The 15,084-nt window shown below is 45.3% G+C and overlaps 1 long non-coding RNA gene across 1 annotated transcript in view; it reads left to right on the plus strand.

The window, feature by feature from the left end:
- The window catches only part of LOC308191127, a 48,249-nt gene that overhangs the window by 17,286 nt on the left and 15,879 nt on the right, over positions 1-15,084 (plus strand). Inside the window, exon 2 of the long non-coding RNA XR_013947727.1 lies at positions 1-15,084. This exon is cut by the window's left edge and continues 12,891 nt beyond it; it is cut by the window's right edge and continues 15,879 nt beyond it. This is a non-coding gene — a long non-coding RNA (uncharacterized lncRNA).

Genomic DNA, 15,084 nt, shown 5'->3' on the forward strand with positions numbered 1-15,084 from the left:
TGACCCTACAGAAACTTTCCCTATTTAAAAGCCACATTTGGTGGTTGTAAACGTCTTCTTTGTTTAAACAAGTGGTCCTGGTGATAAAGGCTTCCCAGCAAAACGCTCAAAATAACAGTTCGAAGTGACTATCACTAGAAAACTCAACAAACCACCAGCAGAGTTGTGTTTTTGGCAAAACTCACCCTTGTGTTGATAGACGCAGTGAACTTCCTCTGTAAAATTCATCCATAGCCCAGCTGGACATGGTTCTGAAAATAAATACAACGAAGTAGACCAGCTTTAAAGTTCTAACCAAGAGGTGGTAAAAGCAGGGGGACTGTGCTGAAGCCCTGTTGTTCAGCTCTGACAGGCTATCTCCCAGATTAATATCAATTTTCCAATAGTCAGTGTTATTTCAGTTGGCTACAGTACCCTAGTTTCCTGGTGTTGTTCCATCTGTGTTATCATTTCGTATCTCTTTTGACTACTTTTTCCACTGAGCTCTCTTGCTTCCTTAGCATTGTTACTACAACTGACACAGAAATATGGTAGATGTTCCTTCTGGCTTCGCTGGGACCTGAAGCCCAGCTCCATCCCAACACGTCTGGCCGCCTAAGGAAGAAGAGTAGCCGTGTCATAACCAAACATGAAATACATCCTTCTGTTGTGATAGCACGGGACAAACCAACCCCGTGTGATTCAGGTGAGTAGTAACGCTATCTGCTGTTGTAGCTTCTCATCCTGAGGTAAAGAAATTGTGGGCAAGGAGAAAGAGAGACTATTTAGCAAGCCTTCCTCCCACGGACAACACTGTCCTGTTCTGTCCTTTCCTACCCTATCCTGCTTCTTTTGCTGTAGTTAACACTACAGTTTCTGAAGAGACAGAAAATGCAGCACTGTTGCTAGCGAAGTAGCAGTAAATGCCCTTGTGAACGTCTTGGACTGGGATGATCCACAGACCAGCATAAATTTGGGCTAAATCTGGTTTTGGCTTCTGCTGTCAGAGGAATGAGTTCAACTAATTTTTTTTCACTTGGGCAGGATATGATACCTGATGAGGGCTGTCTGTCAACTGATATTACCTAAAGGTGTAGTACACTGGAATATAACATTCTGATTTAAGTTTAAAAAACAAAAATGTCAATTTAAAAGACAGTGCTTGATTTGCCATTTCGGGGAGCGAGTGGATCAGAGCCTCAGCTGGCCCATGACCGTGTTACTCCATCAAAGAGCTATTATGGCACACAGCAGCAAAGGGGCTCGCTTCGGCACTGTGATTGCTTTTGGCCCATCTATACTTACTTTGCAAATGAAGTGCGTCAGCTCATAAGGTAGACACACGGCATGCCCCATGAAAGACATGGGAAGCAACAATGCCTGCCAGAGAGATGCTCCCGTGTTGCTCAGTTTCACGTGCAGGTGTTGATAGCTCTTTTTGCTCGGGTTGCATGAGATGTATATATATTTTTTTCTTTTGTTAAAGTGACACTGAGACTGCCCCTTCTGTTTAAAAGTCAGCCCTTGTGCAGTCTATGGTGATTGCTTGCACCGCTTGCTTTAGCAAACTTTCATAACCTGGAGAGGTTCAACTGCAGTTAGCTTCAGTGGTGTAAAACTAATTACTTTTGTATATTCCTGTGCTGTAAGCACTGGGTGCAGCTATTGTGCTGTAATATTAGATTAAACTGAGTACATTATTAGCTTTATCAATGATTCATTACAATCTTAATGCCAACTGAAAGGACACAGAGTACCCATTTACCAGTGTGCCTCTAGCAAACACTGCAACGCACACAGGTGCTTTTTTGGAAGTGCCTTTATGGAGGGATATAAAATACTAGAGACTTCCTGAGTTGAGTACATGTGTTTCAAGTAGATCATATCAGAAATAAGAAAAAAATATATATGTGTGTTTAGCTTCAGACTTAAGGCAGGGTGCTCTTATGGTGTGACTCTGATCCACATGGTCCACGCAGCCAGGCTTAATACAAAAACAGAACTGCAGCCTGAGAGAGAGACCATTTCCCTGCCTTGTAACACTGACTGACAAGTGTGCTCAGGTGAGCCCCTGTGTAGGCTGCAGCAGCTGAATGCAGTTCTGAAATAAGGTTGAATGTTAAAAAAAAAAGAATCTGATGAAGTCTCGCAGAAGCTGTGGCATTTGAGTGATTGCTTCCCCTCGGCCATTCCGTCCCTGTCTTCCCCGGCCTTGTGGAAGGAGCCGTCTCCTCGATTCATCGCTCCATCAGTTTCTTCCACTGAAAAGTCATTCCTCTTCCACTCATCCCTTCACTGCAGGTCCTGAAGGAAGGGCGGGCACTTTGAGTGCTATTAATATGTAGAGAAATGCTAACTAATACCAGCTAGGTCAAAGAGAACAGGGGATTTTTTCTCTTCCTTTCTCTGTCAGATCAGTATCAGAAGGGGTATTCCAGAGGGCAGATTTCATCTCCTAACGATACAAGGCACAGCTTCAGGGCTTCCCAGTCTCTTTGAAAGCCTAGACATCGGCTTGCGGTATGCACACTTGTCAACAACTGTATATTCACCCCTGTGGGCTTGAATCAGATCTTACTACACCCCAGTTTGTCACTGGTATAACCACTGATTTCAGTTAAATTAGTCTTTATTTACGCTGGTGAGTATGAAGAAAGGCAGGTTTGCTAAGTACAGCAGATCACACAAAACCAGTCTTTTTCTTCAAGGGAGGTTACAGCATTAGTCACCACTGAAGGCACGTTGATTTGTTAGTCTGTACACAGCACAATCAGGCTTTCGAGAAAGCAAAAGAATGTTTGTGTGGGTTTCCTGGGCCGTTTGGCTCGATTGCAAAGCTGGGTTTTGGTGAGGCTGGTTTTAAAATAGGTAATCGTCTGCTTCAAAAATGAATCAATAAAATCCCAGAAACAAATCACACCGGAGGTTAGAAGCAAGGGTTGCTGTGTGCAAGACTGACAAGGAAATACGTGTGTCCCACAAATAGCCCACAGCTGTTTACAGGGCATCTCTGTTAGGACCTGAAGGATGGAAGTAATGCCATGTGTCTCAATATGTACGTGTAATAAATGTTACTCACTGATAGCGATTTGATTGTGCCTTATAGATCTCAAAGTCCTTCTAAGAAAATAAAAGTTATTCGTAACAACAATTACATATCTGGGGTCTCTGGAACCCTGGCTGGGGTCCTCTGACCCAGGACCAGGGGATTCAGTAAACGACGAGCAAGAAAACTAAACTTCCTGCAGATAGGTTTCACTTCACTGGAGAGGAATCTGCAATTCTACTGGAAAACATTTAGGGTTTAATGACTCAAAAATAACTGAAAACTACTGACTACGGCTTTTGCCATTTGCAGATGAGAGCAAATGACTTCATATAAATGAGAAATCTAAGTAATCAGGGTTAGATATTTAGCCTAAATAAGCAGAATCCCAGAGTGGCTGAGGCCTGCAGGGCCCTCTGGAGCCACCCGGTGCCACCCGTGCCCAAGCAGGGACACCCAGAGCAGGGTGCCCAGCACCACGTCCAGGCGGCTTCCGAAGGGCTCCAAGGAGGAGACCCCACAGCCCCTGGGCAGCCTGTGCCAGGGCTTGGCCACCCTCATGGTAAAAAGTGTTTCCTGATGTTAAAACCTATGCACTGAGTCTTAATTTTCAAATGATAAACACAGAATTAATTTTTGAAACAAACAAAAAAAAGTGGTTTTGCTTTCCCTTCTTCAACATGTAGGTTAAATGGAAATTTCTAAAAAATAAAAATAAAATGAATTAAAAAAAAAGACATTTTAAAACCATTTCCCATCAAAACACTTCTTCAAAACATTTTCAGTCAAATCTAATTAGAAGGGTAATTTCCTAGAAGCTTTCAGCAAATTTGCCCATTCCTTTCACTTATATTTTTGCAATATCTCTGCATTCCACCTTATGTGTGGAGCATCTCCCCGAAGAAATCTGGAGGGCCTTGGCTTTGATATGCCTCTCACAGCTCGCTGGTGCTACGACGCCAGCAGGAAAACCAGCCACCGTATGTTAGCTAGGCTACAAGGCAGCTGGGGAAAGGCAGTGCTTCAGTAAATACTCAGACATATATATATGTAATTCTGTATATATCTATGGATGTATATAGTTTAGATCCTGAGTTTTTACATCAGTACACGTGTAACATACAGGTATATGTGAATGCATTTGTGTATGTGTGCACATACACACATACACAACCATACACATTTCAGCTTGTTTTATTTCTCCTTCATCCTCTTCCTTCTCTGTTACTCTCCTTGGATTGCAGGCTTGCTGGATCAGATGCTGTGCCTGTGCTGCACTGCCTCGGTACATCTTGTCTTGAGGGGAAAATGAGGGTATTCCTGTACTATAAATACTAGTTTATAACCCCAAATCTCTGTTCAAAGAACAGGAAGGCTGCAAGGTCAAGCAGACCAGGATAGGCAACACCAGGATTAGGAAGTCCTGTACCATTTTAATTCAGTCTCCTCTGCATAATGATAATTGCCTGATCATATATTTTGCTTTTCCGTAGTCATTGCCTCGCTCGCTGTATGAAATGTGTAATACTAACCTATAGAGCAACGAGGCTGGATTGGTTTTCCCCTGACAGTCCCACATGTGAGTTTACATCCTATTTAATGCGTGCTATTGAAACCCCACTATAGAGGAGAAACAGTTTTTTCCTCACTGCTTTATTATCAGTGGTGCTCATCTCTGTCACCTGGGAGAACCTCATGAGTTTCTGTTCATAACATCCTCTCTTTGGTGAGAGGGATGCCCATCAGTGATGGCAGACCGAGCTAGATTAAGGTAAAGTAGATTTAATCTGGTAAAACAGAGATAGGTTAAGGGGAAAAATCCAAAAACTGGGGGTTTGCAGTTTGAGATATACCTCATTTCTCACAACATCCGCTACCAAACAGTATTATACTTTCAAAACTCAAAGACTTCAGTCTGGTGCTCAGCCCTCCTGATAAAGGAGGCCAGGGAGAACCAAGACAGACCTTAAGCCCCAGACCACAGCCCTGGGATGCTGAGTAGTGGGGACCCAGATGTGTGTCTGTTGTTCCATCTAAGACACGCAAGAGGCAGAAGAGGGCTCTCTGAGCTCTCTCTGTCCTGTGGCATGGGTCCCATAGGTCCTTTGGTAAGAAACCTTGATCCTGCACTGCTCCGGGCCCGGTGCACATCACAGGATCCACAAATGAAGTTTGGGAATAAATTAAATATGAAAATGAATAATGTACTTCGTGCATCACTCCTGGGGTGACCTAGCTGGAAACCACATTTAATTTCATGCCCCTCGTAAATGTTTAATTTTCATTGCAGTGTAGGGTTTTAAACCAAAAACGCCGGGTTACGTCACAGGAGCTGTGGTGGAGGCCTCAAGGTTTGGGCTCTGATGGCCCTTGGAGATGGAGCAAGGGCGTCATGGGCTGAGGGACCCGTGAGCGGCCTGGCCGCTTCGTGAGGGTCATCCACCTGGACACCGACACTGGTGTGCAGGTTGGAGTTACTGTCATTACATTTCAAAGTCAGCCTCGGGTGTATTTCTGTGGGGCTGTCTCTTCCTGTAGAGATTCTTGGGCCTTGCCCAGGCTCTTACAGGCTCGCATCCATTTGCACTCACTTTGGGCTCGATAACATTTCTCAAAAAATGGAACAAGCTGGCTGAATTTTTCTAAAAGAAGAGGTGGATTTCTTGAGCACAATTTGTTAGCACTGCAGGAAGTGTGGCTTGTAAGAAATTTGTCTCCTTTCAAGCCTTTAGGCTGATTTATTTATTTATTTATTTATTATTCCCACAGGCTTTTTGGCTCTGTAATCTGTCTCTGTGAAGAAGACTGAAGCTGGCTTTGGAGGGTTGGGCTAAATGATCTTTAAAGGCCCCTTCCAACCCAAACCACTCTTTGATTCAATAACTACCCACCACCACCACCCCGTGAGCTTTTCCTGAATCCTGAACAAGGCTGCCGGGGCATTCGAAGGCTTCTTAGGGACACACGGAAACCCCAGGCACGAGGTGGGCTCTGGTGAGTGTGTGCACGGTGAGAGCCCCTCTCCCACGCACACGGAGAGGCCGGGCACATGGGCCACCAAGGGACATGCCATCATCAGGCTGTTGGGTTTATCTCCCTTGTCCCGTCCAAAAAATCACACCAGGAATTCTGATACAGTGCTCCTGGCAGTCAGGGGCTGGGCCTGCAGATCCTGGGAGCTCCTCCTACCCCTTTTCCTCTGGCTTCAGGATTCATATTGCTGCCCAGCACCTCATCTGGGTGCACCAGGTTCATACAGCAAACAGAGCACCCTGCTGAGCCCAGAAACAGGGCTCTCTTTGCAGAGGTGTGTTTGAGGGAGGTACAGTTTTCCTATGCATGTAGTTTCACCTTGCTGATACTCATACACTGAATCTCATCATCAGCATCTGCCCTAGGGGTAGTTTTCCTACCAACCAGCAACAAAACTCCTGTTGTTTTAAGAGTGGGAGTGTGTCAAGGAATCTGTGAAATTCTAATTCCAGGTACAGTGAACTTCTATAGCTTACCACCAATTAGAAATAATTCACCTAAACCTGAAAATTAAAATATAATCAAGAAAACAATAGAAGGTAAGCAAGTGTCTTGATACTGGACTTCTTCTGTACTTACATAGAGGCAGAGGGCTTCACTTGATTTTTCTCTGAATCAGAGTAAATAACCCCTGATACTAGAATTATCTAACTCCATAGCTACTGCAGTAAGTCATTGCACGCATTTTTTTCTACCAAGTCTGGAAAGGAATTGGAAATCTGTTATCCGGGCTTCAAAAACAAGCCAGCAGCATGACATTTAGCCACCTGGTTCTCCAATTTGTGTGCGTTGAATCAGTGGTGTGGACTACTGTGAATTAATGGCTATGCCCTTTTATGTACTCTAGCTGGCTACAGCTGTTCGAGACACTTAAATATCCCAACAACGACAGCATTGTTTGCTGACATGTTCTGAACGCCCTGCTTGGCGTTTGGTTGTCTTGTTAGCGTCCAACGCTCTGTTTCACTTGGAGGCAGCCAGAGATTTGGTTAAGGACCTATACAGGTGTTGTGGAAGTAATCAGGGGCAATTCTAGCACCATCTAAAAGCCACACTGTTTATTCTTCTGTGCACATGGGCTGCTTATCGCAAACACGTGGAAAATTCCACATATGCAGTTGCTCCAGAATGCAGCTTTGTGTCAGGGCAAGAAAAAAAATGTTTTTTTCATCCGATTCACTTGCACTAGGTGAAAGCATGTTTGTTCTAGAGAAGAAAGGCAGAAAGATAAAAGAGCAGTCTGAATTAAAATGGAGGCTTTGTTGGCATAAGAGATTAACCTAAATATCTGCTGTTGAGGGCCAGTAACCTGCTTCCCTGACTGACCAGCAAGTCAGCATCAGTTATACTTCTTTGGGGTAAAGTTGTGAGCAAATTGCAGCTACGTGCATTTGTGCCAGGGTTGTGTGGCAGTACGACTCTGCTGACAGTTTAAGTAGAAGCACTCACGGCTGCAAAGCACTTGCTTTCACCTCTGCTTATTCCTCAGCTCAGCCAAGGTGGTGGCGCTGGCAAAGGTCCCAGGCCGCAGGAGTGCTGGGGAGGAGGAGAGCGTTGGTGCAGCTGGGAAGGGGCAATAAATAAGGCTGAGATTGGGGTGAAGTGGCCTGAAGCATCATGTGGGGCCACTTTCTTAGAAGCTAAAGCAAGAAAGCATGGGTCAGGAAAGCAAGAGCTCCTCTACGTGCCTCACTTTCTTCTAGCAATCTGCTCTTTACCCCTACTACATCACCCCACAGCTCTGCTGACAAGTGCGTTGGGGTGGCTGAAGGAGCACGGCAAAACCTGTCCTGCCCTTCATCTTGTCTCTTTGATAGAGAAGTGCAGTGCTCTGTGCCCAGCCTTTCCCTTCCTCCTCCACCTCAGCCTCCAGCCTTTTCTTGTGCAAACATGTGCAGAGCTGGAAACTGTAATCTGAGTGACAGGAGCCGTATGGCCATTCCTGGGTGACCCGGAGCCTGTACGCCACAGCAGCTGATGCTAACAAGCAATGGGGAAGCTGTGGACCTCAGGGTTGTCCTTGTAATCCTGCAAGTGGTCCGTGTGTGAGGATCTCCTCTCCGTGGTATCCCTGGTCTGCTGCACAATGGTGAAGAGCTAAACTCTTCAGCAATGCCTCCCACCACTGCTCGGAGACAATTCAGCTGGATAGATGTCCACGCTGAAAATCAGTATACCAGGGAAAGTGATGCAACACATTAATTCAGTGAAATCACAGGAGTGTCTGGAAGCCATCCTAAACCCATTTGCACGTTATAAAAGGACAACTTTCCTGAAGGTATTCCAATCTTCCCTGGAGTGCTGATAGCAAAGTTTTCCGCACCAGCACACAGTCTTGACACAGACTTCTGTGCAGTGCAACTGTCTTCATTCTGGCTTGGCTCTATTGCCTCCTTTTAATATATTCTCCATTTATCCAACTGGTTTAGCAGTCTCCTCCCCGTGACCTATCACATCACTGTTATCTTCCTTATTAATCAAATCTGACATTCAATTGGCATGTTTTGACAACCTTATCAGCGAGATTTGTGTTCTCATTTGACCTCAGCCTGTAAGGGAGGGGAGAAGAGGGAGTCCTTGAACAAGCCCCAGCCCTACTGATAAATACTGAACAGAAGAGACATCTTTATGACCTCTTGCCATGCTCTGTACGAAATTATGGGGGAGCCTGTTATAAGGTGTCTGACTAGCGCTGGGTGCCACGGGACTCCCTGCTTTCACTGGGCGCACCAGGCACTGCATGAACACACACAGAGCACTGCCTAATAGCTACCTGCCTGTTTTAATGCAAGGAATCGCATTCCTGTTCTTTCCCTGCTCTATCTCCAGCCTGCTGATAGGGTCTAGAAATGTACCTGCAGTCAATACCAGCCATCACTTCAGGAACTCCAACATGCAATTACGGCACTTTCGGAGCTCCTCACAAGCAGTGTGGGCAGCAGGAATGCTGAAGTCTACTGGAGAGAGAATTTTGCTTAAAACAGCATGAATAAGACCATGGTGTAGAAAATACTGAGCAGGGTCCAGAAGAGGTGACAGAGAAAAGCAAGTTTGTAGATGTTATAGAGTGGTCTGGTACCTTAGGTTTCTAAAGGGATTCACACAACAACATTGGACATTTTTTGTTTAAAAAAAATGGAAACAAAATGTGAAAGGTCTAAGGATTAATGGAGAGTAACCCACTACTATGAGACTGCCCATCCTCATATTCATACTTACTAGACTGTAAATTCCTCAGGACAGAGAATCCCCTTCTGTTCCATGTTTTGTAAAACAAGGCACATTTTTTGGTGATAGATGCCTGCTTAGGGAAAACAGGAAAGCTGGTCTCAAAGCATTTAGTCAGGTAAGGCTTCTACACAGCTTTCACAAGTGTTTTTCAATTTCAGAAAAAAATACTGAGAAAGACCCTCAGGACTTAGCCCATGAATCGTAATTCTCACAGCACAGATGGATCTTGAGATAATTCAAACTAAAATCCTGTCAGTAAGGTCTCTCCTCCTGCTTGTGTTCCTGTTGGAGCTATAGACATTAAGACTGCAATGTTTATAGCTGCTGTATGATTGCTACTTGCTGCACAGGAAGCAATTATGGATGAGGCCTGAGCTGCCTGGCCTCATGGCTGTCTTTTGGGGTCTTGTTAAGCATCTGTGGACAATTGGATGGATGGAATGTGCTAACGAACATGTTCCCTGCACCAGGCTTGTCCTACTGCTTACATCAGTCACATCGAAGTGCCAGGGCAAATCAGGTGAGTCAAATAAAGGTCTCAACTGTGGGATTGTCTTGAAGTAGTGAACATGAAGGCATGCCTATACCTCACGCCTGCATAGGAGAACTTGGGAGAGGAAGAGTGAAATAGAAGAATCTTTCCTACGACCATTCTTTGGAAGGCTTCAGTGCAAGGGAGACTCCTGGAAAGCTCATCTAAATCACCATGAAGACACTAGAGAAGATGTGTGACCTGGCAGAATTGTCCAGGTGCCCTAGCAGGGGGAAGCAGGCTAAACTATCCATGATGGGATGTTGCTTAAAAATGCACAAAGGATCTTCTCTTTGGTCTGGGGCACGCTGTACCTCTATTTCTCAAGCCTACGGGCAATTTGCCAGGCTCACAGTTTTGGTTATACAGATCTCACGCGTGGTGCCTACCCCAAGCTGGTTATCCCTTACCTTCTGTTAGGCTTTCCTGAAGGAGGTTCCCATTTTTTTTCCCCACTTCCTTTGATGACACATTTTCTAAACCACAAAGCTGCTTTGATCTGGACAATGTCAACAGTCATGCTGTGCTGTGGGTTTTCTCTTTAAAACCCCCGGTGACTACGCACACAGGCAGCTATGCCTCCCTGGTGGCCACTGCTCAGAGGTCCTCCAAGTGGGCCTGATGCTTTCTTACTGCTCTGGACCCTCTTTCTTCCTGTGACCTTCATCCACAGAAGTTTTTCTTGTCCTTGAGGCCTGGCTGCCTTGGACTGCTGCAGCTGGTAGCGTACTTGACTCTAAGCTTCCCATGTATGCAGAATTGCCTGCCACGAGGCTTGCACCACTGACTGCCTCCTCACAGTCTTCCTCTGCAGCTAGGCTGGCACATGGAGCTTTTGCAGCGTGGCAGTTCTATTTCATGACCCATGTGGATCAGACGCATTTGGACAGACCAATCCATGATTCATTCAAAGGTTGCCTCTGACTTCAGGTTCACGGCAGAAGAAAGGCTAGTTTCATCTTGTATGCGATGATCCTGCATGTGTCAGACAGCAGTACTTGGAGGTCTGTTTACTTAAAAGGAGAATTTGGCTTCAGCTGACCTGGGGTTAGTCATACTGCTGACTGAAGGGCTGCTGCTTTGGGTTTTGATTGCAGTTTTTGTAGCCGAGGTTGTGTGTTAGCTTCCTGCTGACGACTGGATGTGGTCCTGGAATATTGTTTTGACGATAATCAGGAGCAACAGAGAGCCCATACCACCCTGCCTGAGCGTCTGCCTGGGAAGGCCATCCCAGCTGTCCAGCAAGGACTTTGGAGCAGCTGAGTAAAGACAGCACAAATAACCTGTTCCAGGCTGCCTGTGGGACATCATAGCAGGAGGCAAAATGGATTTCAGGCACAGAAAGCAGAGCTTTTAATGGTTTTGTCCTTGACCTTGCTGGGAAGGAGGGAAAGTGCCCAGCTGCCCCCAGCTGCCTGGTGCTTTGTGGGAGCATAATTGGTGGTGTCCATCCATTTCCCCATGAGCCAGCACCCATGCAAAAGCCACCAGCCACCACCAAGCAGCCTACGTGACAGCAGTCCTGGGTCTCCTGGTGGCAGGAGGCTGCCACAGGGTGTGGTGTGCATCAGCACCTCCTTTGTGGGCACACCAGAGTCCTCTGTGCTTATTAGAGGTCTCTGTGCCAGCTCCCTGCCTTGGTCAGTGGCCAAGAAACCTGCCAGACCTTTAGCATAGGCCGTCGTGTGTCAGTCAAAGGACACTACTAACAAGGACTTGAGCAGAGCATGATGTTGCCTCATGCGCTGCTAATCCCGCAGGATTTTCCACCTGTGCTTCTCCACTCTTCACCTGCTCTTTCCCTTTGTTTCGGCACAATGTAGAGGCAACAAAAGTGAGTTTTCCTTCTCTCGTCCGCTGGGTGCCTGCTCACAGTCCAAAACCTCTCCCCCCTTCTCTCTTTTTTTTTTTTTTTTTCCTGATGTTTCAGGTTTCCAGTGTCTCCAAGCTCAGTTGCTTTCCCACCTCCTCACTGCCTGCCTCTCCCAGCCAAGGGGCTGAGCTCCACCACAGGTGCGAGCTGTGCCAAAGGCTTGGTGTCCCATCAGGTACAGCAGATATTGCTGTCATTTCTGCCCAGCTCCCCTGCCAGTAATAAGGACGTAAATAATGCATGAGCTGGTGCTAGATGAGGATCAAATATGCACAGCTGTGAGTTATTATGTGGTGCCAGTGCTTTCAGGTTGGTGAAAAGAGCCACTTTACAGCTACTTAGGATTTTTGTATTCTCTTCCCAGGAACCTTCATTTGAATCTGCTCACAAGATAACATCTTAATTAGTCACAGTCCTTCATTGCAGTTTCTGCCTTGCTGGCCTTTGTTGGTTAAACAGCTGAGGGCTTCCTGGGCCAGGGGCAGAGCAAAGCCAGCAGGAGGTGGGTGATAATGGCCATGGAGATTTCTCACTGCGGGAGGGCAAGCAAAAAGGCTCCAGGTAAAAGGGAAGGATTTTTCCCTTCTCTTTGTCTCTCCCCTCGCTCGGAAATACCTGCATAACACGGCCTAAAACATCCCCACCTTGAGGCCTACGGTTATCCTCCTCTTTTAACTGCGTAGAGGAGAAAGGTCCTCGGAGGCGGGATGGCGGCGCTGAGGTAACGCAGCCGCCATTTTCTCTTCCAGAACACTTGGGCTTTGCTTAATGTGCAAGTTGTCAAATTATGTCAAATGGCGGGCACACCGGGCTCAATACGAAGCAAATCGCCTCCGAAGCTCTATCCAAATTGTCAGTTTAGTGCACTTTTGTGTTCAGCTATCACGGGGAGGCTTTTAAAAATCCTTTCCTGTCTTTGTTGGTGTCACTGGTTGAGACACACCAAAAGGCTGGCGACATGCCTTCCTCCTCTCGCTCCACGCACCGATCCGTCTCCAGCACAGTTGGCACACACAGGTCAAAGACTTCTCCAGCTTCTGAGACTGGGCATCATGAACAAAACTCTATGCCCAGGAGTGGCTGGAAAAGACTGAACTCGGGCTGGGAAGGCTTTGCTTTGCTTTGCAAATCAACTCAGCAGGGCTGGCTCAACCTGAAGGCAGGCATGTGCTTAAGTGGAGGGCGCTGTCAGGAAATTTCCATCCTTCCCATGCTGGAAACTGCAGGTAGTCGGACAGAATGCCAAAGGATCAGAGACCACGGAGACACCAAGTTCCCAGACTCTTTAGAGATTATAAAGACTGTTTTAAGGTTAAAAATACATTATTTTGGGAACAGAAGATGCTGAAAGACCTGTACTTCTGTCTGGCCCCCATTCTCCTCCAAAGTTGGATGGTATATGGGGGACCAAGCAGGCCTCCTTGCCTTGGGACACCACTCCTCATCACGTTGGAGGGCGCTGTCTGAGGTAAAGAAATTGAAAATCGAGATCAGTAAAAGAAAAGGAGTTGGAAAGATTGTGACTTGTCAGTGCCCGAAGCCCAGGCAGGAGCAGAGCCCCAGCAGTCACTCAGGGAGGTGGGAAAAGAAGCTGCAGCACGGGCAGCCTGGAGCCCACTCCATGCCTTGGAGGCCAGAACACAACATCAGGAGAGAAAAGGAGATTTTGGAAAGATGTGAGAACTACAAGGAGTGCTACCAGCCGTTCATTTGGCAGATTTTCCTCTGCATACCTGAGGGGACCCCTCTGTTACGCCACCCCAGGAGCAAGAGGCATTACCTAGATCCTATTTACCTGTGAAAATCCCTTTTTAACTTTGCTGAGAAAAACAAAGGCCTATCCAGCCTCCTGCAGTTAGGTCTCATTTAGTGGAATACTTCTTTTGACAGAAGGATTTTTAAAGGTGTTTAAAAGCATTAAATATCCAACACTCAGACAGCTTTCCAGAGTGATGCACGCCTGATTATTGCATTGAGAGTATTTGGAAATGCCAGCTGGGATTCTTTCCAGGTTTCCTCTGCTGTGCTATGCTGTGGAGTTATACTGTGCCATAATCCTTCCCATCCACACCCACAGACGTGGTCACATCCATTTCCATGTTTACTGATGTACAGAATGAATAGCTATGAGTTTTACTGACATTTTTCTACAGGGTGCAACTCATAACAAAAAGATGTCCAGACATCTGATTTAGTTGCAAATTTATCTCCGTCACACAGACCTTGACCTGCAATTATGAAATGTACTGCCATAACAAATACCAAATTTCTCCAGTACAGATACTAAGAACTTCAAGTATTCCTTTGTCATTTTTTATGGATCTTCCTTTTCTGTTAGAGCGTTTTTTGAGTCCAAAGCAATAGAACTAATCAGTAGCAAAGCATTTGGATGGGAAACTTTGGGAATAAAGAAGAGGACAAAGGGAGGAGGCTTTTAATTTCATTTAATGAGGTCTACAAATACTTGCAATGTCAGAAGATGAAGCAACATCATCTACATCTGGAGGAGAAAAGGAAATGGTTGTAGTTCCATTTTCAAATCCTAAAGCTTATGAAGTGACAAATGGTGTTTATCCTATCCGGAAAAAATGTTATTCTTAATTGTAATACTGTCACTGCTGCCAGCTCTCACAGCTTCAGTGTGTGTCTCTTTTGTCTCTTGACAAATGGTGTCTTTTCAAGCCCTGATTTGATTATATAGGAATCTCAACAATGCTTTTTTTTTTTTTTCTCCCTAAGTTTGAAAGTACATACCAGAGCAGAACCTGAAGGTTGAAAAAGTGGAAGACCAAGAATTCACTGTGTATTGGCTTTTTAAACTCTCATATTTTTAAGAAAGTGTGATCATTTCTTGTTTCTGTTTTCCGAGTTAATAATACCACACTCTGAAACAGGAAGGCACAATATACATGGACACATACATACGTGTCACTTCATTTGTCACCAGTTTCTTTCTGCAAAGAATATCACTTGGTTTTGCATTTATCATATTAGTGTGTGCAATCCTTGAATTTTTACATACCTGTTGGACCATTACTTATATACAAGGTATAGGGATATGTAAGTGTACTTTTGTTTGTTCATCTGGTTACAATTCCACACTGGTCTGGGAAAATATGGGCCATGATACCCCAAAGAGCATTCATACCATAAGATTACGAAGAAAAGCTTTATAAAAGACATCTAATAATGTTTTTTAAAAAGCTAAAAGAAACTAAAACCAAACCAAAACAATAACAACAAAAATATATCTTGTCAGACACTATGTTTTCATATCAAGATACAGAAAAACTAGAAATGAAGAGAGCTTCCAGGAGATATTTTTCCGCTATTAAAGATTGATGGGAACATCCAGGTTAATCCAGTGCTTAGCTGGAAGCAGTTGGTGCA

Source organism: Anser brachyrhynchus (genome assembly GCF_964034855.1).
Source record: "Anser brachyrhynchus genome assembly, chromosome: 2".
In the NCBI taxonomy this organism is placed as follows: domain Eukaryota; kingdom Metazoa; phylum Chordata; class Aves; order Anseriformes; family Anatidae; genus Anser; species Anser brachyrhynchus.